Consider the following 26,554-nt stretch of genomic DNA (forward strand, 5'->3'; position numbering starts at 1 on the left):
GCAAAGAAGAGACCATGTTTGTATGCGGCTTTATTAACTCAATTATGTCTTTATTTGTACATAGTTTGCAAACTGATATGTGACACGTATTAATGCCAAAATAACATGCAAAACTGGCAAGCCCCACCTTCCCTGAATGACGGGTTGCCACTGGATAGAGCTATTTGAACAGAACTAAATAGTGACCTTTCATACTGACTACATTTCAACTAGTTTGACAGACATGTAAGCCAGTGGTCTTTCCTCTGCCATGTATATGCCGCCCTCTTGTGGATTGAATTTGGTACAACATGTATTGTGTATGGTCCAGTTGATTGAACCAGTAAATCTGGCCTCACCTAGTCATCAAATACCGAGTACAGTGCGAACCCTAAAACTCAGACGTTAGACTACACCTGATGGATTTGTGTGTGAGGACATTATTATTTTATTTGCAGTGGTCCCACCTGTATTGAGCCTCACAATTTTGGCAAAAAAAAATGTTTTGGGGGGTGCTTGTGCATGATATTTTTGCAATAATACGTGTCATTTATCAGTTTGCAAATAATGTAAAGAAAAAAATATATATAATTGAGTTAATAACGCCTCATACCAACATGGTCTCTTTTTTGCTTTCTTGAGTAAGGCAGCTCCATAATGCAGGTGTTTCAGCCTAGCTCAGTGCTTTCCGTGGTGGTGGGGCAGCCAGCAGAAAATATGGAGCGTAGGGGTTGGTAATGTTCTCTAGTTGCGCCGTGATTGGCTCAGTGTTCTGTCACTCATGGGGACACTACGTCCCGCCAAGTCTAAGGGTAGAGCTTGAAAATTCAAGCCCCTTGGGTGCTGCCATATAGTTACATTAGAAGTGCCCATCCAAGAAGGCTCAAGGTCATTGGCCACAGATAAAATTACTTCAAATCACTTAATAACTGCAGTAGCTTTGAATGGACTGATCATGTCAACATCATACTTTCAAAATTTTAGCTACCAGTCATCATCATTAATCAAGTCGACAACTACTGGCAAATCCTTTTTAATCCTTGTCATATGAAGAGAAATAATGAAGAGAAAGTATAGATAAAACGTATCGGTGCTCATCGGCCATTGGACATTAACATTACACAACAAGTTGGAAATCACAAATTCAACAATGAGTGGTTTAAAAGGAATCAGTCTAACTGCAGGTTGCAACCCGGTCTCTACTTAATTATGTACTATATGTACAAATTAGCACAATATTTGTATGTACTAATAGTGAAAGCGAGGTAAGTTATCAGATAAGAAATTACCAATAATCTAGAAGTTTATGTATTTCGGCCGGCAAAATTCCAGACAATTATTTAATTTTAATCAGTTATGTGTATTGCTTTATCTTGTTGTATACTGGAAGTGATCTTTATTTTCTCTGGCCAACATTGTTGTTGTAATGTAATGTTAGCTTGTTGGTTCCCGGGAGTTTGTAGGCCTTCTACTTAGCTGTTTAAAAATGTACTCGCTGTTGTTATCATGTATGTAAAATTATTATTTATTTAGAAAATTATTATTTATTTAGAAAATTATTTATTTATTTCAGACTCGTGATTTAAGTGGCGGACTGTGAGTGATGGACTGTGAAACTCAATCTCCCATTATTCTGTAGTACTGGAACTGACCATATAATGAATCAATTTATGTTGTATTCCACACCAAATTTAAGACTAAACAATTACTCTGCATATATTACTCTGCATATAAATGTATAATAACAATTATATTTTGTATCATAATCAGATCTGTGATACTGTAGCTAGTTTATTTATTTATTTTTATTTGAGAAGTTACTCTACTCTAAGTATACTTGATTGATATATACTGAGTGTAAAAAAACATTATAAACACCTGCTCTTTCCATGACATAGACTGACCAGGTGAATCCAAAGCTATGATTCCTTTTTGATGTCACTTGTTAAATCCACTCCAATCGGTGTAGATGAAGGGGAGGAGACAGGTTAAAGGATTTTGAAGCCTTGAGACTATTGAGACATATATTGTGTATGTGTTCAATTCATAGGGTGAATGAGCAAGACAAAATATTTGCCTTTGAATGGGGTATGGTAGTGGGTGCCAGGCGCACCGGTTTGAGTGTGTCAAGAACTGCAACGGTGTTGGGTTTTTCACACTTAACGGTTTCCCTTGTGTATCAAGAAGGGCCACCACCCAAAGGGCATCCAGCCAACTTGACAACTGTGGGAAGCAATGGAGTCAACATGGGCCAGCATCCCTGTGGAATGCTTTTGACACCTTTTAGAGTCCATGGCCCAACAAATTGAGGCTGCCCTGAGGGCAAATAAGGGGGGGGGTGCAAGTGCAACTCAATTTTAGGAAGGTGTTCTTAATGTTTTGTGCAACATAATGTCATATTGCAATGAGAACATTGTAAAATACTAACTACTTCATATGACTCTAAAAGGGAATACCCCAATAACGTGCCATAAGGGATGGATGCAGATGAACACAAATGTTCTTTACTTAGTTTATGACCAATGACGTTACACTAGCCGGATAAGCAGCGCATAAGTAAAGTATTTTTCTGAAATAAAGCATGTTTTTAAGTACCATCGCGCTTAATACTCAAAATGTTGGTGTGTTAAACCAATATACAACGAATGAGGGGTGGTTTGCATACAAAATATCTAAAACTTCCCAGCTTCCTCTTTCGTTTTTCTTTTCAGCAAGCAAGGGAATAAACTAACACAAATGTTTTGTTGTCCACCTTCATCAGCATATGTCTGGTTTCAGACATCAGTTATCTAGAGTGAGACACAGGCGTAAATGATAATAATCAACAGGTCCAAGTTTTTCAAAATGTTTCTAATCAGATTTCGGCAATCGGATTGGATTAAATGTTAGAATTGGGTATTTAAAAAATATATATATTTTTATTCTAATCCTTGACACAGGTGTAAATGACAGTTGACAGTTGATTAACAGTTGGTTGGCATTCTCACATGTTTTTGGAGTGGATCATGTACTCACCTTTAACAAAGGCACTAAAACGTTATCAAATCTATAGTGAGCGAATATTGGCTGAAGTGGTATCTATTTTTTGGTGTGAACCACCCTTAAATTTGTTAAATTGCCGTTCAAATGAATGAACAATCGATTCTCAAATGACATCTTTGTTGTAATACCGTAAGCATCAGGAGAGTGCCAGAATCTCCTTCTATAGTTATGGACCTGTGTTTGTCATTTTAGCCTTTTTATTTTTCCCAGAATTACAGCGGCATCACTAGTAATTCAAATTCATATGATGTATGTAGATTTTAAATGATGTAGGCATATAGCCAGGGGCATTTCAACCACATTATTTTACTGTACCTGGTCGTACACAGGCTTTTGTGGTCATACGCGGTTATTGAAAATTAGTAGCCTAAAAAGTTTCTTCAAGGCCCCAGTCACATTTGTAATCAAATTATTTGAAACATTGCAAATACTGTTGTATATGTCATTTGTAATTTTGTACATTTGTAATTGTATAGTAATGAAATATGACATTTTCTTTCCACCACAAAAGTCTATTACTTAATAGTATGCATTGTTTTCAGCATCGGCTTGTAAGTCAGCCAACCAGGAGGAGGCAGCTGAGGAAGGGCCAGTGGTGATGGAGTGGGTAGAGAAGGTGACTGTGGTCACCATAGAGAAGGCAGCTGAGGAAGGGCCCATGGTGATGGAGTGGGTAGAGAAGGTGACTGCGGTCACCATAGAGAAGGCAGCTGAGGAAGGGCCCATGGTGATGGCGGAGCAGGTGACCATCATCCCCATGGAGGAGTTCGTTGAGGAGGGGCTCATGGGGATAGAGGAGGCAGAGAAGGTGACCGGGGTGTGGTGGTTAATTTCTTTACTATCAAATGAGGAGAGACACACTTATCACACAAGTCAGAGTTATACTTAAACTACATTTTTAATCACTTATTAATAAGGGAGCAGGTCAATGCAATGCACACATCGATGGGGTGTGCTACGATAATGATGGCTGGTCATGGCTGGTCGGCGATTCACGCTCAGATGATTGGTTGAGAGCCACGAGACAAAAGTCCAAAAGTCTTTTATAGCCAAGATACACCCCTTTCAACCTACATGACGAACAACAGATATATAGAATGGATCACAAGGTTAAGATCTGTATGAAAGATACCTATAATACATAGCAGACAGTATCTGATGTGTCAACAGTTTCTATTGTATAGAGAGACCAGTGTCTGGCCCTCCGACTCCAAACTGGAACCATCTCTCCCTGGTACGGTATAGAACAGAAACATTAACTAATGCTCTGGAATGCTCTTTAGGTTTAATCACCCAAAAGACATCATAAATCTCCTCTGTCAGTGTTATCTCCCAGAGGCCCATCCTCAGTAGAACACACACACAATAGTTAACAACATACTCTATTCTGTTGCATAAAACAACCATTTGATGCAATAAAAGTATTATAAAATAATAGCAATTTTCAACCATAAGGGTTCAACCATGGAGGAGGCCGTTGAGGATGGGCCCTTGGTGATGGGGAGACGGAGAAGGTGACCGTGGTCACCATGGAGGAGGCAGTTGAGGGGGGGACGTGATGATGGAGGAGGTGGAGAAGGTGACTGTGGTCACATTGGAGGACACAGTCAAGTTTATAAATGTAGAATAACGTGGCATTCATACATTGCTTCATAAGCACTAGTCTATACATAATGTTGGCTTGAAATTAAACTTATTTACACTAAAGAGACACTTTTTAGATTAACTTCACAAGCGTGTTGACATTTGTCATCACAGTTGTCCTGGAGGCAGAATTGAGTGATTTTCCTCTAGATATGCCAGCTAGCTATATTGTAAAAATTAATTTCACTAAATTTAGGGTTAGGGTCAGGCATTAGGGTTAGCATTGTGGTTAGGTTTAAAATCTAATTGTATGGCTTTGTGGCTTTGCCAACTAGTGACCTCTTTGCAGAGCTGCCTCTAGAACAAGACTCATGGCGGAAAATACTAACCTGTACTTCACAATTTCAGACTCGGTAACAATGCACAAACTGTCTATTTTCAGCGAATGTCCCAGCTCGTTTTACAAGCATTGCGGCGTGAGAAAAATAGCTTCTAATTTGGCCCTCTATATACTTATGATACCACTGTCTGTTTTCTCTCATTGAATCCCATGCAAATCCTTTTCCAGCCTAAACATGCTTGTTCACGCACGTATAAAAAAGGCTCCCTGTGTGATTTGCGATTTACCCATAGTGAATTTAGCCGTTCCCACTTCACTCCCTAACTCTTTCCCTTGGCCCTAACCGTTAGATGGTTATATATGTGTAAGGTGTAAGCTCCACCACTTTCCTGATTATACCTATCCTGTCACAATTGTCGTTGGACATATACTCAGACCAACATGCAGCGTGATCTGGGTTCCACATCTTTACTTGTGAAATGTACAAAAACAATAAACAGCAAACGAAACGTGCAGCAAATGCAGTGCTCACAGGCAACTACACAAAAAACAAGATCCCACAAAACACAGTGGGGAAATGGCTGCCTTAATATGATCCCCAATCAGAAACAACGATAAACAGCTGCCTCTGATTGGGAACCATAACCAGGCCAACATAGAAATAAATGCACTTGATCACCCACCCTAGTCACACCCCGACCTAACCGAAATAGAGAATAAAAAGGCTCTCTATGGTCAGGGCGTGACATATCCAGACCCTTCAGAAAAATCTAAGGGTTAAGTCAGGGCCAAGGAGGAGGGTTAGGGGGTGAATTCGGACCAGCAAATAATGTGTATGGGCCATCTAAGAGTTTCACTACCAATCATGTCTGTTCATTCAGGTTGAAGTTCACAGTGGAAGAGATGCAGGGGTCCATTGTGACCATGGAGGAGGACACTGACACTGCAGAGTGCCAGAAAAGACAGAAACCGAATAAGTGCAAAGGTACATGTCAATGACTATTTTCTTTGTCTCCACTGTACACAATGCGAGTCTGGGCTGTTACCTCTATAGTACAGCACGTTATCTTAGTTGTTTATTAATGTAACAGCAATGACAGTGAAAGTCGACTCAAACGTTTGAGGCAACGACTAAAATACATTACGTTAATACATTGTATTATTACTTTTTGATAGTATTCATAAATTATTGGAGCTGCATCGGTCTTGAATTTGAATCACATTGACGTTTGCTTATGTAATATCCGTTTTTTCTGAAAAAATGTATGTAAAAATAATGACACATTTTCTTCCCTAAACCAGATAAGTTGTGAATGAAAAATATGGCGACATTTTGTAGTTTATTTTTCTAACCCTGATCGGATTCGTATCAATACATTATTCAATATCATTATGATATGCCTGTAAATGTATATGTGCCTTCATTAAACCCTACATTACATTACATAACACTTTTAAAAGTGTGTCTTTCAGTTCTGCAGATTTAAACCTGAAATGTGGGAGCCTCATGATTTAATTAGGGTCCCTTAGTAAACCTTCATGTCAAATAATGTCAGGATAGGTTCATCTGTTTTTGACTTACGAGTCATTCCAGTTTGGAGAAGTTGCACCTTTGGGGGGCGCTACTGAGCACCCCATGGCCACCAGGGGTATGGGATTGCATGATTTATCCCAAATATATTTTGTGCCAAGCCACAAGTCAGAGCTACAAAAAAAACACACTTTTGGGGATTCCATGACCAGACATGGTTTGTTAAAATAGGTTTTCTAGGGTGTATAGCGCTTCATGGAAGAAAACAAGTGTATGTATGTAAATGTTTATAAAAAAATGTTTTATATTGATATTGGAGCCTTGAGAACCTCGGAAATATATTATTTAAACATTCTACACCCTTTATATGGCCATTCAACCCCGATACCCATTCTTCGCATAATGGCCATAACCGTACCTATTTTGCCATGGTTTTCGGCACAGCATATTTCTGATAAGCAAGACAATTATGCACTGAATTCTCACTTCCTATCCAAATAGAGCAGCTTTGCCATGATTTGGCTTTCACCTTCAGAAAACACATCCCAACCTGTTAAGGATATGGCAGACATACGCCCCCTTTGGAGAGATTGGGTACCCCTAGTAAACTGGAAAAAAAATCTGTCAAAAATTGCTAATATATGCAAATAAAAATTATTATTGGATAGAAAACACTCTAAAGATTCTAAAACCGTTGGAATTATGTCTGTAAGTATAGCAGAACTCACAGGGCAGGCATTCTTCCAAACTAGTTTTTGTGGCCATGAAAGTTGGAGCAACTTTGACGTCATGGCCCCCACCCTTCCCAACCAGTTATGATTCTGGGGACACTTTCTATCTCTTCCGCTAGATGTCCTCTTTCAGTAGAGCTTTGAATCGTTCAAATCCCGCGAGAATTGACCCTATGGGAGTGAAATTAGTGCGTGCCACGAGAGAATAGGCTGTGCGTATGGGCGCGAATTGGTCCCAGCCATTCCTTTGTTCCAGCACTCAAGAGAAGGGCAGACGATGGCCGATTGAATTGAAGTTTGTTTTGCGTGTCTAAAACATCATAAAGCTTGCTTCTGCACTTAGTTTGACCTGTTTAGTCGACATATAATATGTAATTTTGAAGTTTTGATGCGCAACTTTTCCGGACCAGAGGACGTTTTGGGTGCATTTCAGCTGATGTTATTAGCAGTAGCTAATACAAAGACGCAAGACTTGAAACCAAACGATGTATTGGGTAAGTATGAAGCCTTCCAGAACATTCTGAACGAAGACCATCGAAGGTAAGGGAATATTTATGCTTAAATCTGTGTTTCTGTTGACTCCAACATTACGTGGAAATGTAGCTTGGAACTGAGCGCTGTCTCAGCATATGGAATAGTGTGCGATTTCTGTAACGTTAAAAATAAATCTAACACAGCGGTTGCATAAAGAAGCAGTGTATCTTTCTAACTATATGTAGAACATGTATATTTAGTCAAAGTTTATGATGTCTATTTACGTTATCTTGCCGCGCTACATAGATTTCCTGCGGCCATTTTTGAGTAATTTCTGAAGGTGAACTCACTGTAAATGGACATTTATGGATATAAATGGCATATTATTGAAAAAAAAAAATATGTACTGTGTAATATGTCATATTACTGTCATCTGATGAAGATTTTCAAAAGGTTAGTGAGCGATTTATTTTTTAATCCTGCGTTTGTTGATTGCATGTTTTGGCTATTCAAATGAGCTGTGTCTGGTGGTGGTTTTACATATATATGTGCTATGTTTTCGCCGTAAAACATTTTAGAAATCTGACTTGCTGGCTAGATGAACAAGGTGTTTATCTTTCATTTGAGCTATTGGACTTGTTAATGTGTGGAGGTTAAATATTTTTAAGAATATTTTTGCGTTCCATGCGCCACCGTTTCAGCTGAACGTGGGAGGGTTGATTCCCAATTGGGAACCAGTATCGTAGACAGTATCGTACCCAAGCAGATAAATGCACCTGTAAAAATCATGCAGCATGTCAATATGATGCAGTGGTAGCTTACAGAAAGAAGCCTACAGAAAGAATGCACGTAAGGTAATAAACATAGTAGCATGGTAGGCTATATATACAGCATATAAACCATGATGATATACAAGTAGGCCTATATGTATTTTAATCTATAGCTATACTTAGCCTATTATAGGCCTGTAATTAACTCCTCAATGAAGATGGCCTCATTATCACATAGGCCTATAATAGCCCTGTATTGTGTAGCCTATTTGAAGGTCAGTTGGCAATATAATAAGCTATAACCCAATAAGTTGTTCCCTGTTAAAAATGGTAACAGGAGCCCTGCACGGCCTAAATAGTGAAACACTGTATCAGCCCTTTCAAAACGCTCTGTTTCTTCATGACACCCCTCACGCAGGTCCACTGATGTGGGAACTTGCCTACATATTCAATCTAAGTATTTTCTTGTCAAAATGCAATATTCCCATCACTTTTGATGATTGTTTTCTCATTCCTCACAATACAATCACTAGGGCTACTAAAGTTGTTCAGACCAATCCACTGCTCTTAGTAGGCTATAGTTTGTGAACTGTATACGGTCAAATTCCGTTTTTTTGTACCATGAATATAATAAATGACATCAATTAATTTAGGTAAAATAACTATTAAATCATATGCTGCTGTAAATAGGCATACTACGTTATTGTCCTCCATCATGCAGTAAGCTTTAACAGGACACATTCCATTTGAAATGATGGTGTAGGGTACAATGTACTGCTGAAATGTATGGGTTGGGCAACAGTACATTCCACTCAACATCAGATTACAAAGATGATGTTGTACTGAATGTTGCAAGGGGCAGCAATGGCTTGCAGCATGCTGCACCAACACGTTTTATTATATCAAAATAATTCATTCATACTGTGTAAACGATTGAAACACACTCAGAGCTGTTAGTGCTTAATGTATTAATTTATTAAGACATTTATTTATTTATTTTAGCAGTCCTATTGAGACCAAGGACTAATTTGCAACTCACAATTACACAAAAATCCCAATCAAGGCAGCATAGAAAATACAAAAACATTATTTTTAAATCATGAAGAACAACCACATTCCACAGTAAAGAGGTTCTTAACCAACAGACTGAGTTGCTGATGATGTCGCCATAGTCTAGGATCAGAAGAAACGGAGGTGAGGAGAGGAAACATGGCAACAATTGCGCTGAAATGACACATTCCTTCTCCACTAGCGCATCATCAGGCAAATTACATTTCCCTGGATGGGTTCAGAAGGTGAGGTGTCAGGGGTCAATGTCAGGAGACCATGCTGCTCCCAAGGGAGGTGGTGGCGGCCTTCTTCCTCTCCTTCATGAGAGAGAGAGTCCGAGAGAAAGAGTCCGGGGTGGTGTATGATTTCAGAAAGCATAGCAGTCGCTATGTTGTCTTGGTCTTGTGTCAGTTCACTCAATCTTCTCTTCAGGAGGAAGAGAAGGCCATTCCTCCCTCCCTCTGACAACTCTACTGCATTGCCTAAAAGTCACATGTAAAGCAGTAAATTATGAACAATTTCATTACACAAAATAGTAGGAAGGGTATTTGTAAAGCAAGACAAAAAGTTAAGTCCAAAAATAGTATAAACCTCAACTCACTCTGACCTTGCAGCTGTATGGACAGTGCCTCCAGAGTTCCCACTGCTCTTTGTAGGCTCCCCAGTGCCTCTTCATCTCCTGCACCAGGATCCTCTCTTCCTCCTGCAGTCTGTTCACCAACATCAGTCTGCCGAAGATTGCCTTTTTAATGGCAAGATGGCTGTTGCCTGTGAGATGTAAACTCACAGAGGTATATAGTAGAACAACAGCAATGACTGCAGCCTACACTGAAGGTAAACGTTTAATCACAATAGATACCTTCTGCAATCATATACTTATACTTACTGGTGCCAAGTCTCTCCCATGGCCACACAAAGTTGTCAGTATTGAGCAGCGCATCCATTGTGGGGAGACTAAACTCTGCCTGGTGCTCGTGAGGTTGAACAATGGAAGCTGTCAAGGCTTCTTTGTCCTCAACAATTTTTCTCAGAATCTGATGCCTCCTGTTGTTGCCGTCTGAATAAAAAAGGGTGATAAGATGGACTGTATATTCAGATATATTACATGACTATAAGTTATAGAGCTACTTACTATAGAGGCACAAACAAAGAGAGTACAAAGCAATCAACTAATTTCTGTTTATGGTCACATGATTTCTCAGTTTAATGAAATGTGTTGCATTAGATCAATTAATAACATAGGGCGTGCCTACATTTGACCATTAACATGGTCTGTGTGAATGACTAATGCATTTTCTTTCACAAATCAGTTTTACTGTTTGATAAATAATGTGTTTGAGGCCATATTATTGTTGGACCTTACCTGTCAAACGGTAGAGGTAGTGTTTCCTCTGTTTCCCACTGAGGTAAAGCCCCTCAATCTTCTTCTGGAGATGCCCTGTCTGACTATCCTGAAGTGTGGCTGTGGCAAGTTACAAACATGACTCCACTGACATCAATGCAATTATGAAGTTGAGAGACAGAGAAACATTCACTTTTCTACCTGTTGAATTCTGTCTTGAAATATGCTTATTCCTGTCATCATATTAGAATGTATTGACTACTTTACTTGTATAATAAATGTATAGGTTAATGAAGGGTTAATGAAGGGTAAATGAAGGGTGAATAGGAACTTTGGGTATGGAAAATTACTGAGTGAGACAAGGGGAAGGGCAGAAAGTGAATATTCTGTTGCTGAATATTGATATTTCTAAGGAAGAAGACAAAGGGGAGCAGTCTAGTTTAAATTCCTGATACTGCAGGCCAGTTGCTGAGGAACTAGGACAATGAGGGATGTGGAACTCAACTGGAGATATGATCAGCAGTTGAAGAGAGAAGACACTGCTGGGAGGGGGACCATAGAGGCCCACCCCGAAAACCATCTGACTACAGTCCTATCCCATACACACACACTTCCACACCTATGGGGGTCCTAGACTTAGGCAGGCCATGACAATACCAGTGAGAGGAACATACTGTGTTTCTGACTAACAACAGAGAAGGAGTGTTTATCTTAGACATGCAAGGTGGCAACTCCGTCTACTCAGATGGTATAAATATATGTTTGTGGGTAGAATAAACTTGGTTTGAACTTTTTCTGGTTGTCCGTTTCAGTTTTTGCTCTATTTGTTCAGAACCTAACGTACCTTCAGACATGTAGAAATAGATAAACATGAATGAGAAAGCAGATACAGCTAAACATTTTTTTTTAAGATGATTAAACCCCCCAACATAAAATTGGCAACAATTTGCCAACATAAAATACATGTTAGTGAACTTCCTCTTATTCCAACCCATTGCCAGTGGTGTGATAATGTCTGTCTGTACTGTTGGAAAAACATCTTCAGTCAGCTATTCTAATAAATTACTACTCTGTGGCTCATCAATCAACATAAAGATATGTCATGTAAGATTAAAAAAATGACAATAAAATCATTAACATTATATATAGTGGCTTGCAAAAGTATTCACCCCTCTTGGCATTTTTCCTATTTTGTTGTCTTACAACCTGGAATTGAAATGGATTTTTTGGGGGTTAGTATCATTTGATTTACACAACATGCTTACCACTTTGAAGATGCAAAATATTTTTTATTGTGAAACAAACAAGAAATAAGAGCAAAAAACTGAAAACTTGAGTGTGCATAACTATTCACCACCCCAAAGTCAATATTTTGTAGAGCCACCTTTTATATAGCTAATTATAAATCAATAATAATACATATGTTTCACCTAATGTTGTTTTTTATCTTTTTATCACCTTTGAACTTCTATTTGCCAGTTATGGCCTGTAGGCCTCATTGACCTGAGCTCATGCAACTCGTTTTTGAGTTAAAAAAGCATAATGTATGGCTTGTTTTATCTATAACAAATACTCAAATTAAACATATCGTGCAATTTATCACAGACTGCTTTGTGTCAAAGTTTAACAAGGACTCTCTCCTCCTCACCAATGTCATGATCAAAGATGTGATCAAGAGCCTCACATATAGTATATCGTTTGGTCATTGTGCCTCCACAGAATGAATTGTGAGCAAGGCCTTAACAAAGTTTTATATACCTGTGCTGCGAGAAAAGTTCAATATATTATTGAATCAATGTTTGTGAGAATGCCAACAGGTGTGGTTCCCGTGGGGGAAAGATTTTATTGGTAAAAGGTTCCCATGGGGGTTGCCATGGAAGCCAAGAAGGGGAGCGAGGTGTGTGTGTGTTATCAAACACACATCCATGTGGGCGTCTGGGAGAGGAAGTGTGTTGCCAGAGAATGCCAGACTTTGATGACAAAGTTTGATGACAAAATTTGCCCACGAAGGACCACCTCCCCACCTTCCTGTTCAAGTGAGCACAGCACAACAAGGTAAGTCCAAACATGTCTTGTATGCTGCTGTATAAATGATGTAATGTGCCATGGAGATATATCTCTTAATTTTGCTTACTGTTCTGACTTGGTGGTGCACATTTAGCCTATAACCTGTTTTAGAGAAATGTAATCATCTAATATTGTAAGAGCTTTCATTGTCTGCTTATAGTCCCTCTTTATTTATCCTACGGCTCTGACTTGGTGTACAGGGAGAATACTGTAAGAACGGCCCATGTTCTGAATTCTGTCGCTGTACATTTCAAAAGTGCTGAACAAATAGTTATATTGACTACGTCTGTCCCTGCTTGCTCATTGATGTCTTATTCAAAATTACAGCTTGCCTCTTACCTGCTTGTCATCCCCGTATGCCATAGTTTGTGTATATCAACTGTCAGTAGAAACCACATTTGTTTAATCAAGTCAGCCATAACAGCTATGTTTTTTTAAAGGCAGTAAATGAGGCTGAATGAACTGTTTCTCTGCCAGACAAGGCTCCGCTGATAGCCAGGAGTAGCAGTGGTAAGGTGTTGGTCCTGCTGTTGGGACTCTGCTGTTGGGGACAGCTTTATGTAGGCCCTAACAGCACCGTTTGTCACCATTATTGTGCAATTCATGTATTGTTTAGTGCTGTGCTGTGCTGTGTAGTGGCTTTGCTGGCATGCATCCCACATTTTTTTTTACCCCACCAAGATTGACATGCTAAAATCACCACTGACAATGAAAAAGAGTGAATATGCAGAGTGCACACTCACCTGGGATATTGCTGATGCTCTCTGCTGGTGCCAATAAGGTAGGCTACACTGTTGTTTGCTCAATGAAGTTGAGAAAATGTATAACTAAAAGACAGATTAGAGTCTTTTCATTGTCTTCTCTTTCCAGCAACCATTTGTTTTCCCACAATTGTATTTTGAAATATTGTGAGATGCCTGGCTGGGCCTCTACTTCCCACTGACAGTTGCAACTCAAAAATAATGTATTAGTTATTTTCAGCGCCCGCTGCCCAAGTTGCTCATGCTGCCTTTCCTTCTGACTGTAGGCAATGTGATTTAAAACAATCCAAGATAATGATCCTTTGTGGCCAAATCATGCTTTAGTAGACTATTTTGAATGCTTTTATTTATTTTTGGATAGACAGGAGTAGTCTAATAGGTGTATAATTTTGTCAATTTAATTCAATTTGCTTTAGGGAAGGCTTCCACTAGCCTTATGGATGCGTCGCCTATGATCATAACTTTCAAGGATTTTATGTTTACATAAGAGGTACATTGAGTCATTGTTGCTTCTGAAAATCTTATGCTGTTCAGCCTACCTTGTCTTCATCTACATCGATCACCTGTGTGCATCCGTTGATGGTTAAATGAGCTATAATGATTGCACAGCTACAATCCACAGATTAGATTTTTTTCTGTTGCCTATGTCATCACAAAACTGCGTTGGGATCTCCTTACATTTTGCACAGATTTTCTTAATTTTGGGCTCGAGAAGCACCGTCGTCCTGGTACATGCCACTGGCCACTTGAAATATGGATGTTTTTTAAATTTTAATAAAAAAAAATATTTCACCTTTATTTAACCAGGTAGGCTAGTTGAGAACAAGTTCTCATTTACAACTGCGACCTGGCCAAGATAAAGCATAGCAGTGTGAACAGACAACAACACAGAGTTACACATGGAGTAAACAATAAACAAGTCAATAACACAGTAGCAAAAAGAGAGTCTATATACATTGTGTGCAAAAGGCATGAGTAGGTAGCCGAATAATTACAATTTAGCAGATTATGTGATAAATGATCAGATGGTCATGTGCAGGTAGAGATACTGGTGTGCAAAAGAGCAGAAAAGTAAATAAATAAAAACAGTATGGGATGAGGTAGGTAAATTGTGTGGGCTATTTACCGATGGACTATGTACAGCTGCAGTGATCGGTTAGCTGCTCAGATAGCATATGTTTAAAGTTGGTAAGGGAGATACAAGTCTTAATGCTCTGGAATTGAGATTATTAGCAAAATATTCAGAGACTAAAAGGCTGAACAGATACACATTTCTTAGTAGGGGGGAATTACATTGAATCTAATGATTATTCCAATGATTTACTGCACGTAAGGGTGGGGTGCCACTACTAGCCTACTTTGTAATTCACTTTGACCTAATTAAACTTCCATGAAATGTTTGATATTGACATTGGATTGTACATTTCCAATACAGCTAATAACGTAGCACCGATTATATACCATAGATGACCACACCATTCCTTGCTCCTCTTTCATCCTCAGAATGTTCAATGATTTTCTAGATGCTGTTGTGCTCGCACATGTCCACAGGGAGAGAGGCAGCAGAGTATGTGTTACTGGCCTTTGCTCCTCTGCTCCTCCTGGTACTATGACTGAGGCCAGGAGTTAACCCTTGTCAGGTCCTGTAGAAAATGTTCTTGTCTGACTCATAACTATGTTCACTGACAGGCATGTGAGTTAAGCTTTTGAGCTGCTTAATTTGAGGTTATGTGATATCATTATAATTGCTTTCCATTATCTTTGAAGGTGTTGGATTCTGGGGTAATCTTTGAACATTGTTATACTCAGAGTATAGGAACATTAGTTACAAAGGAGACATGCAGGGTGCCAAAATGAAGCTTGGGAGGGGCTGAGTGCAGAGAAAACAATTGCACGTGACAGTACTACTAAGGATAGAAACCATTGAAGGCTCATATCACTTATTTCCCTGCTTAGCAAGAATGATGCAATGTTTAGAGATAAGGAGGAAACTTCACCCAAAGTGGGGTATGAATACCACCACGGGGGATGCCATCTATTGGTCTGAATTACAGCTGTAATGACCCTTTGGGAAGAATTAAACTTGGTTAAGCTTCTCTTGTGTCCGTGAGTTATTTACTCTGAAAAATTAAAACATAACAAAGGATAAACATAGGTTTAATAACAGTTTAATAACAGTTTTCTCTTTTTGTTCTTCAAAGAAAAGATCTAAGGACAGGATCGAGTTAACAACACACACAAGTGAGTAAATGATGGAGAGATTATATTTTCTTGCTTTCTCTCCCTACAGTGGCCAAGAAAGGCTAAGAAGAAAATATATCTTAAATGTATATTTTACTCAAAAACTATTTATTAGTGTTTTGTTCATTAAACAATTGTTAACACATCCAAAAAGTTTTGCATGTCAGCAGTTACATTTTGAAGATAAAGCACTTTCAGAATAGAGCAAGAACTGTGATGACAAGGCAAATTAAATAAACACTAAAATGTTTATTTAAAAGTTTTTTTGTAAAATATCCCTTTAAGCTTAATGCATGCACATACACTACCATCAAACGTTTTAGAACACCTACTCATTCAAGGGTTTTTCATTATTTTTACTATTTTCTACATTGTAAAATTATAGTTAATAACTTTTTATGTTCAAAACTGCGCACTCTCTTCAAACAATAGCATGGTATTCGTTCACTGTAATAGCTACTGTAAATTGGACAATGCAGTTAGATTAGCAAGAATTTAAGCTTTCTGCCAATATCAGATATGTCTATGTCCTGGGAAATGTTCTTGTCACTTACAACCTCATGCTAATCACATTAGCCTACATTAGCTCAACTATCCCGCAGGGGACCCACCAATCCTGAAGAAGTTGTGTTTGAGCCAATCATTTTTGTTGTTACAAGGTAGGGGGGTATACAGAAGATAGCCCTATTTGGTAAAAGTCCAAGTCCATACTATGGCAAGAACAGCTCAAATAAGAAAAGAGAAATGACAGTCCACTGACCACTGCCTGTGTCCACTGTGTAAACTAAGGTTTTATAGGAGACCAAATCTCTTTGTCAATACTTTCATTGCTGACATGGCTGATCAAGTCATGCATGTAGTCCAAGAGAAATCTCCCGTCAGCCAAGCACAACGTCCTACCAAACCTGTCGAACTGGGACAAAGCTCAAGGCCTGCAAGTCCTGCCTGGTGGGTCTGACCTCTTTCTGTGAGACTCACATGCAGCCTCATCAGATAGCCCCAGCCCTAAAGAGACACACGCTGATTGACCCTGTGGACAACCTGGAAGAAGACAGGACATGTAAGAAGCACAACAAATTCCTGGAGGTGTTCTGTAGGACTGACCAGATGTGTGTCTGCCAGTTCTGCACTGAGACAGACCACAAATATCACCACAATGTCCCTATAGAGGAAGAGTGTGAAGAGAGGAAGGCTCAGCTGGGGAAGACAGAGGCACAAGTGCAGCATCTGATCCAGGAGCGACTGCAGAAGATTCAGGAGATGAAACACTCAGTAGATCTCAGAAACAAATACACACAGAGAGAGAGAAAGCAAAAACCATTCAACTCTTCTCTGATCTGGTGTAAAGCTTTCAGAAAAGCCAGACCGACTACATGGAGGTGGTTGAGGAGGAGAAGAAAGCAGAAGAGAGGTGGGCTGAAAGGCTCATTTGGGGGTTGTAGCAGGAAATCGCACTGAGCTGGAGAAGCTCTCAAACACTGAAGACCACCTCCACCTTCTCCAGAGCTCTGCATCCCTCTGCAGTTTTCCTCCCACCATGGACTGGTCTCAGATCAGTATTCACACTAAGCTGTGTGTAGGAAACTTGAGGAGAGCTCTGTGTCAGCTCGCAGAGACTCTGAGAATCAAGCCCCAGCTGTTAGATACAGTGAAGACTTTACATAAGTCATTGTGTAATTCTGAGCACCAGAGGATGCAGCAGTATGCAGTGGATGTGACTCTGGACCCTGATACGGCAAACTGCAAACTTGTCCTGTCTGAGGACAGGAAACAAGTAAGACTTGGAGATATAAAACAACATCTTCCTGACAAACTAGCAAGGTTTGAAACTACTCTTTGTGTCCTGGGAAAGGAGGGATTCTCTTCAGGGAGATTCTACTATGAGTTGGAGGTTAAGGGGAAAACTGACTGGTCTATATGAGTGGCCAGAGAGTCTATCAACAGGAAGGGAAGGATTACACTGAGCCCTGAGAATGGATACTAGATTCTGTCACTGAGGAATGGAGATGATTACACCGCTGGTGCACCACTCTATCCATACTTCTGCCCTGGTAAACGTAGTGGAACTCTGCCCCTCTGATCATCTCAACTCTCAATGAAATTGAACTTATTGGGGTTGTGCAAAGAGAGGGAACATTCCCGGAAAAGTACCAATAATCAAGAATTTGGGGATTCTTCAATAAAATGTAAGATGAAGAAAAATGCTGAAGATATAAACTATGTTTGTAATATTTTTGTAATTCTAGCAGACGCTCGTATCCAGAGGTGCCTTCCTCAAGGACACATCGACAAGATTTTTCCTTTATCCTTTTTATCCTTTATATTCTTAACTTTCTTTATGTTTTATATATCTTTGTTATATTTTTATGGGGGCCGAAGTGGTTTCAGTTGTCTATCTCAATAGTTAAATACTTTCATATTTGCTTTCAAATGCCATCATTGTTGATAAGATGTTTGTTTAATGAATAAGGCTGTTTTCTCCTGAACCATATGGTCTATCCACTAGAAATGCATGGAAAACATGGGCACAGTCATGAAGAATCAGAAAAATATGTACCAGTTTAAATAATCAAGTGTAAATTCTCAAAGTTTCCATTTCCAAAATTACCTTTTAATTAATTATAATTTATTTCTGAAAAATTCCGGTAACTTTGGTAAATTTCCTGAACTTTTGCAACTAATTCGTTAAAGAGGAGATTGCAGTATGTAATGAAATGTAAAAAAAAACTGATCTTTGTCTCTCATATCAAGGAAAAATAAAAATAAACTTATCAACCTAAAATATTTTAAGAACATTTACTTTCCATTTGAGTTCTGTACCATCAAATGGCAAGTGTCTTTAGGGCTGGGGCTATCTGATGAGGCTGCAGGTGAGTCTCACAGTAAGAGGTCAGACAAACCAGGCAGGACTGGCAGGCCTTGAATTATGTAAAGAATTCAGACCCCTTGACTTTTTCATATTTTGTTACCTCACAGCCTTATTCCAAAATGAATTAAATTGTTTTTTTCCCCTCCTCAATCTACACATAATACCCCGTAATGACAAAGCAAAAACAGTTTTTTAGAAATGTTTGCAAATGTAAAAAAAAAAAAACTGAAATATCACATTCACATAAGTATTCAGACCCTTTACGCAGTAGTTTGCTGAAGCACCTTTGGTAGTGATTACAGCCTTGCATCTTCTTGGGTATGACGCTACAAGCTTGGCACACCTGTATTTGGGGAGTTTCTTCCATTCTTCTCTGCAGATTCTCTCAAGCTCTGTCTGGTTGGATGGGGAGCGTCTCTGCACAGGTATTTTCAGGTATCTCCAGAGATGTTCGATTGGGTTCAAGTACAGACTCTGGCTGGGCTACTCAAGGACATTCAGAGATTTGTCCTGAAGCCACTCCTGCATTGTCTTGGCTGTGTGCTTAGGGTCGTTGTCCTGTTGGAAGGTGAACCTTTCCCCCAGTCTGAGGTCCTGAGCTCTCTGGAGAAGGTTTTCATCAAGGATCTCTCTGTACATTGATCCGTTCATCTTTCTCTCGATCCTGACTAGTGTCACAGTCTCACAGTCTGCCACCACCATGCTGCCACCACCATGCTTCACCGTAGGGATGGTACCAGGTTTTCTCCAGACGTAGCGCTTGGCATTCAGGCCAAAGAGTTCAATCCAACTTCATCAGACCAGAGAATCTTGTTTCTCATGGTCTGAGAGTCCTTTAGATTGTTTTGGGAAAACTCCATGTGGGCTATCATGTGCCTTTTACTGAGGAGTGGCTTCTGTCTGGCCACTCTACCATAAAGGCCTGACTGGTGGAGTGCTGCAGAGACGGTTGTCCTTCTGGAAGGTTCTCCCATCTCCACAGAGGAACTCTGGAGCTTTGTCAGAGTGACTATCAGGTTCTTGGTCACCTCCCTGACTAAGGCTCTTCTCCCCGAATTGCTCAGTTTGGCCGAGCAGCCAGCTCTAGGGAGAGTCTTGGTGTTTCCAAACTTCTTCCATTCAAAATTGATGGAAGCCACTGTTTTGGGGGAACTTCAATACTGTAGACAATTTTTTGTACCCTTCCCCAGATCTGTGTCTTGACACAATCCTGTCTCGGAGCTCTATGGACAATTCCTTCAACCTCATGGCTTGGTTTTTGCTCTGACATGCACTGTATATTGTGGGACCTTATATAGACAGGTGTGTGCCTTTCCAAATCATGTCCAATCAATTGAATTTACCACAGCTGGCCACCAATCAAATTGTAGAAACATCTCAAGGATGGTCAATGGAAACAATATGCACCTGTTCTCAATTTCACGTCTCATAGCAAAGGCTGAATGTTTATGTAAATAAGTTATTTGTGTTATTTTTTTTTGTAAATTAGCAAACATTTCTGAAAACCTTTTTCACATTGTCATTATGGGGTATTGTGTTTAGATTGATGAGTTTTAAAATAAAATGTAATCCATTTTAGAATAAGGATGTGATATAACAAAATGTGGAAAAAGTCAAGGGCTCTGAATACTTTCTGAATGCACAGTACACTATAATGAAGATCACATCCTTCATTTTCATTGTATCATCATTGTCTGTGGTGCTGAATCTCATATTGCCTCTATTGACACTATTTGCTTTTTTGTTTTCTTATAATGTTGCTACCGTGAAACACACACACACACACACACACACACACACACACACACACACACACACACACACACACACACACACACACACACACACACAAACCATCCCATGATTCCTGACCTACAGAATAGAATTACATAGTCTAAATCTAATTTCTTAGCATCTCCATGGCCGACAGTGGGTTATCCCATCCTGCACCATGGTTTATGCATCTTTATGTAGGTGACCCATCCTTCCATCTGTCCTCCTCAACTGTTGCCTAGAAACCAGCAGTGGGTTGGAGCTGGAACATGGACGATACAGTACGTCATCACAATCAGATGCACCCAACCCCCGGTATACAGCCAAGACACTTCTCCCCATGGTGGCATGACTTTGCCTTATAGGTCACATTCTTGGACGGCTCTTTTTTCTCAGTGTCTCAGGAAGCAAGATGCGTCCTGTTACACTTTTGATCCATTACTTTGTGTTAAGGACAAAGAGCCTTAAGTCTCAGTCCCGATCAGCCGCCAGGGCTGCATCCCACCTGGTTTGGTAATAAAATGCTGCAGGATTAGGTGGAAATGCCAGTGAGAATGATGGTGATCCTAACACTGAGTGATGTAATAGCATCTTGAAAATGGGCACGTAATCTGGGGATTAGCCACATTAACATGCTTGAAGTGAAGTAAACCTAATTTCCATAGTGCCACCCGACAACCACTGTTTCAGAGGTGGCAGATAGCCAATGTCTGCTGCTGCTCACATTATGTCATATAGGCCTATAATGTGGATACAATGAAGGCTGCTGAGGGGAGGACAGCTCATAGTAATGGCTTGAATGATGTCATTGGAATGGCATCAAACACATCAAACACGTGGTTGATACCATTCTTTTGACTCCATTCCAGCCATTATTATGAGCCGTCGGTCCCCTCAGCAACCTCCACCGGTGTGAGCTACACGTGCTGTTTAGGGTGAGCATTGTGTTCATCTGTCACACATATAGTTGTCGTGACGTTGTATTAGTTCATGTGACAACTGTTGCTCACCGAATGATTACAAGTTTCTAATTGCGTGATTTACTGAATCAAGCAATTATTAACTCATTAACCTGGAACACCATGGGAAAACTAGTTTTTACTGAGTTTCTATTTCCCAAATTAACTCAGCCGCTAATTAACCAGTTGCCTCCCAATCTCGTTCTGAACGTTGTATAGTCTGTGAATCTGCACGGACCCGGGGGACCGTTCAGCTGCTCGATGACGCACTACTCCGGTACATCTCTCTGATCGTCCTCCCGATGTCAGTGTCCTTTTGGCTTAGGAGTCTGTTCCCTCACCCTTGCTCTGGAAGGGGTCTTCAGAGGACAGACAGCTCTGTAGCTCAGAGCTCACAGTGTTGGAATGAAACAGTGTAGATACCACGATTCGATGGGAGATGGAGGCTAGGTGGTTTGACTTGAATTCACCCGCTTAGACACAGCTACTCATCCTTAGCTTGGGGAGAAAAATATTTATTTGTCTTCAAACTTGCGCTGCGTTTTGGGTTCGTTGACTTTTTAGACCTTGGCCGCAGCTTGGGTCACGTAGTCTTCTCTGGAAATTCTTTACTACAGGTTTTATACCCTTGGGTCAGAAATGGGCGTAACCGCCTTTAGGGAAATTCTCTGGGCGTACCGAGTTAAGAGCAAGGTCTAGGTTTTTCTCAAATCCAATTTTAGACAACTAACTTAACATTTCATCTTTACCAAAACATTCCCTTTGATTTGGACATTTTCCACACAACGTACAATGTATAAACATCAAACATATACTAGGAAAACTCTTCACATTACAATTTTTTTGTAATAACGTCATCTATTAACCTTTAATAACAGAACAAAAATGACATACATTTCTATATTCCATCTATCGTCATGACCACCATTGTGGCTGACGGAAACCATTGTTCCAAAGTCCCTTTATTTCATGTTTAATGTTCTGAGGCTGGTTCTCCATAGTAACATGACAAAGGAATTTGTCTGTGGCCTGAGATTTACCAGGGGCGTGAGGGGTCATAAAACCCCCACATCTTCAGACCCCTAGATCTCTCCTCCTCTGTTGGGGTTGAGAGATAATCTGTAGGGCTGTGGTCTCCTGTAACCTGACCTGATCAGGACAGTCATGACATAGTTAAACGGATGTGTTTTCATTGTAGGAAAAATAATTGACAGAAACCTTGTTGAGTAATGTGGAGATTCAATTCAGTGATTTCAGAGTAGTGTTGGTTCATCCTAGTGTAACAGGTGGTTGCCTATATGACCGCCTGCTTTCTTATGACTAGGTGACTCCTTTCCAAAATAGCAACAGTGGAGAAACAAGTGTAGATCTTGAGCTCTACTCTTAACCCGAACAGTTACATCATAAAGTTTAGTCCTTATTCAGCACAATGGTCAGCTCCCTCTCCACAGACTACAGATCACAGACCACAGAACACGGACTACAGACCACAGAGACCATATGACAGAGCCAAAGCTTATTGCTATAGCTATGAAGAAAGTGACTACATTGCCAATATGACATCTCCCACTGGGTACACCCTGGTTGAAACAAGGTTGTTTCCTCATAATTTCAATGAAATTACGTTGAACAACGTGGAATAGATGTTGAATTGAAGACTGTCCCCAGTGGGCCGTTTGCAATTCAATGAAACATACTTGGCCACTCCCTCTGGAAACAGCAACCATTCTACATGAGATGGTGTTGTGTAATTACTCTCCATCTGATCCGGGAAATTATTCAAACTCAATGAGACGGAAAGAATCCCACAGTCTATCAAAGGCAGTCACATTGTTCATTTCCCACTTGCATATCACTCTCTCCCTCTATCTCTCTCTGTGTGTGCGTGTGTGCGTGTGTGCGTGCGTGTGTGTGTGTGCTTGTGTGTGCGTGCGCGTGTGTGTGTTGAGTCTGTGTGTGTGGCTGTCAGTCTGACTGTAGTTAAAATAGAGGGGTTCTTCAGATTGAAGTTGCTCCTACTATGTACTTGGCAACAGAGTGGATAGCCTTATTCAACTCAACAGAAGTATGTAGTGACGTGGAGGAGAAATCAATTTGTTGCTCTCCAGTATTTGTGTACGTAGGCATGCATATTCAAATAAATAAAGAGGTGTATTTTGTAACGAAATGGGTTATACTCAACATCACACAAGAGTTTGGATGGACTTTATTGAAGGCAAAAACGATGTATCTCTATGGAGAAAGTAGCTGTATGTTTTCCAAGGTAATGAAATGGTACCTCAGACTGAAGTTATGTCCCTCAGGACATGCACATTTTTGTTGTAGCTCAGCACTAACCTACTTGATTCCACTAACAAATGGTTTGGTGACTGGTTGATTAGCTAGTGAGGTGTGTTATAGCAGGGCTAGCTCAAACATTTTCACTCAATGGTGTCCCCTAGGAATGATTTCAGAAATACTTGTTTGGTAACCGTACCGTCGTTGGTTTGCAGTTGTGCAGTACCTATATTTGACCACATGATGGCAGTGTGACTCAGCTGCTCAAAGTAACGTCACTGCTTCTTCCTTTTGTTCTCCTGTCAATATTTGTGCTATTCAGTTATTTCCTAAAATACCTATGAAAGAAAAGAAATACGCATCCTCGGGTTAAAATAAATAGCCTTTCACAGTTAATTTAATGGACTTTTTTGGTACATAATCAAGGTAATTCTGTCTAAAGCAAACAGGAATAGCACTGTTTGTTCGATTGGTTGCTAAGGAAAGCAAACACTTACTGACAAACTACTGCTTTAGTTAGTGACACCTGTTTTCATGAACATTTGTATAACTTTCTTTAACGGTACCATTTACTCTATTTCCTGGTAGGAAATGATGTGGTAACAATGGGTACATTCTGCTACTTATATTTTATACTGTATATTATATATGGTATATAGAACAATATTTCAAATAAATACATTTGTAACTACCTGGTACAGAACAGGTGCCGGTTTTGATGAATTCCAAGGATAGAAGCAAGTCACTAATAAGTTATTATTATGTCATATATTTTCACCATGTGTTAGTGTTATCTAGATGTATTCTCTTCATGTCAGTACTGTGTGTGGAGTAGTTGGGCAGAGAAGGCAGTGGGAATCGAGGTCACAGCTGGACTTTGGTCCCCTTATTGAGGTAACTTCTTAATCATCCACCGCTTGTTTCTGTGTGTGTGTGTGTGTGTGTGTGTGTGTGTGTGTGTGTGCCGGGTCTGTCCAAGGCGCTGCTGTCTTCACCCCAGGCAGGTGTGGTAGGTTACCCCACGCTGACGTGTTTAATTGTGTGCAAGTCCCGTAGCTCGCTGGCGACTGTGTCCCCCTGCTGGGCCAAGGAGGACAAGGGGGACACCGGGCCTAGACGTGTTTGGCTACGTAAAGGAGGACAAGGGGGACACAGGGCCTAGACGTGTTTGGCTACGTAAAGGAGGACAAGGGGGACACAGGGCCTAGACGTGTTTAGCTACGTAAAGGAGGACAAGGGGGACACAGGGCCTAGACGTGTTTGGCTACGTAAAGGAGGACAAGGGGGACACAGGGCCTAGACGTGTTTGGCTACGTAAAGGAGGACAAGGGGGACACCGGGCCTAGACGTGTTTGGCTACGTAAAGTTTTAAAGTTTTGATCAATATTACCTTCTTCCTTGTCCTATTAACAAATGAATGACAACAGGTCCCAACCATAGCCAAAACAGGCCTTACTCCCTCAGCCCAGGCCAGCTGAACCCTCTCTCTAGGTGGTAGGGCCTGTGAAGTGAAGCTGGCTGACTCTGGCCTACCCATTCTCCTTCCCGTTGTCCTCCATCTCTTCCTCTCTCCCTCCCTCTCTCTCCCACTTTCTCTCTCTCTCTCCCTTCCTCCGTCCTCCTCACCCGTCTGGGCTGGTAAATAAGTCCGGGTGTGTGAGAATCTCATTACCGCGACAGAAAGCAGCATTTCCTCTGAGGATTCAGTATGTGTATCAGAGTGTGCCGTGTGTGTGTCTTGTGTGTGTATCATGTGTGTGCCGTGTGTGTGTTAGCCAGGTTCAATCACCACTCTGCTGATGGGGAGGGAGAGAGAGGCAGCTGGGGCCTCCCTTGCCCAGGCCTTCAATTTCCCTCCCAGTCCAGCCACTGGAGTGTGTAATTACTATGGGGGGCTGGCGTGGATGTGCGATCACTTCGCCTGGTAACACCACCCCCCGCACCCCACCAGCCCCCCATACAGCACCCCCCCCCCTGTACTCTCCATACAGGCACCCCCTGCCACTCCCCCCCCCCCCACCCCTACCGTCCATACAGGCACCCCCTGCCACCCCCCGCACCCCATTGGCCCCCCCCTCTACCCGCCATACAGGCACCCCCCACCGGCCCCCCCTCTGCCCTCCATACAGGCACCCTCCCCCCTCTACCCTCCATACAGGCACCCCCTGCCAACCCCCGCACCACACTGGCCCCCCTCTAACCTCCATACAGGCACCCCCTGCCAGCCCCCAAGTCACACACTGAGCACCCATGATCACCAACTGAGACAACCATGACACACTCATCAATGCACACACACACAGTCTTCTGTTCATACACTCATACCCTTCCTATCTATGGTTTGTTGGTGTGTATTCACTTGTACACTGTACTACGCAGTATGCTGGCACCAAGTCCTTTGTTGGCACCATTTAGCATTTACACACTGCCGTCGTGCTGTATGAACACTTCTCACATGTACAGTGTGCAAGGGAGATGGGCTTAAAAGGTCACTGCATCTATGGTTTGAGGAAACTGGTTGATAGGATACAAACCTTTTATATTGACAGGCTATGCTGCTTTGATGCCTTTTCCTTTGTAAAAGTCTAACCAAACGCAATGCACCATACATTTCCAAGCTAGGCCGATAATACAGAGCAGATACAGGAAGCTAGTTTGAGAGTCACTCACAATACACACACAAACATCTGCGTATACTCTACGTATGCACATGCACACACTTCCCTATATGGACTGTGTGTGTGTGTGTGTGTGTGTGTGTGTG

General features: G+C 40.9%; 1 pseudogene; it reads left to right on the forward strand.

The window, feature by feature from the left end:
* The first annotated feature begins 3,619 nt into the window (after window positions 1-3,619).
* LOC118944003 (E3 ubiquitin-protein ligase TRIM68-like) lies at window positions 3,620-17,896 on the forward strand (annotated as a pseudogene).
* The last annotated feature ends 8,658 nt before the right edge of the window (window positions 17,897-26,554 follow it).

This window comes from Oncorhynchus mykiss, chromosome 24 (genome assembly GCF_057628025.1).
Source record: "Oncorhynchus mykiss isolate SJ-2025 chromosome 24, ASM5762802v1, whole genome shotgun sequence".
Lineage (NCBI taxonomy): Eukaryota > Metazoa > Chordata > Actinopteri > Salmoniformes > Salmonidae > Oncorhynchus > Oncorhynchus mykiss.